This window comes from Gossypium arboreum, chromosome 7 (assembly GCF_025698485.1).
Source record: "Gossypium arboreum isolate Shixiya-1 chromosome 7, ASM2569848v2, whole genome shotgun sequence".
Classification (NCBI taxonomy): Eukaryota; Viridiplantae; Streptophyta; class Magnoliopsida; order Malvales; family Malvaceae; genus Gossypium; species Gossypium arboreum.
The window spans coordinates 45,365,931-45,366,477 of NC_069076.1; positions in this window are offsets into that span (position 1 = coordinate 45,365,931).

Consider the following 547-nt stretch of genomic DNA (forward strand, 5'->3'; position numbering starts at 1 on the left):
TATAACAATTCAATTATACTATAATTTATTCAACAACCACAATTCACAATCAATATAACATTTCAAACTATACTAAGCCAAACCGAATAAACTTACCACGGCCAAAATGCAGAAATAGCTAAATTTAGGGACTAATTGATAACTTCCCTTTTCCCCTATTCTCCTCTGTAAGATTCAATTTTTAATCTATATAATGAGTAAATTCAATTTATCAAATTCAAATACATTATCAAACTCATTTCTATGCATGTGACCTTTAAATTTTATTTTACAATTTTCCCTCAACTTTTACACTTTATTCAATTTAGCCCTTAATATTAAAACGAGTCTATTATCGCAATTAATTCGTAAACCCGATTTTTTCGAACCTTTAAACATATAAAAATAACCCTTAAATTCTGAATTTTTTTAATAAAACCTTTCCAAATTTTACATGCTTTTAATTAAATCCTTAAACTTAAAAACTATACAAAATTACTTTACAAACTAGCTCAAAGTCACCACCAAAGCTCAAACCCAATAATAAACATCGAGAAAACTTCAAGAA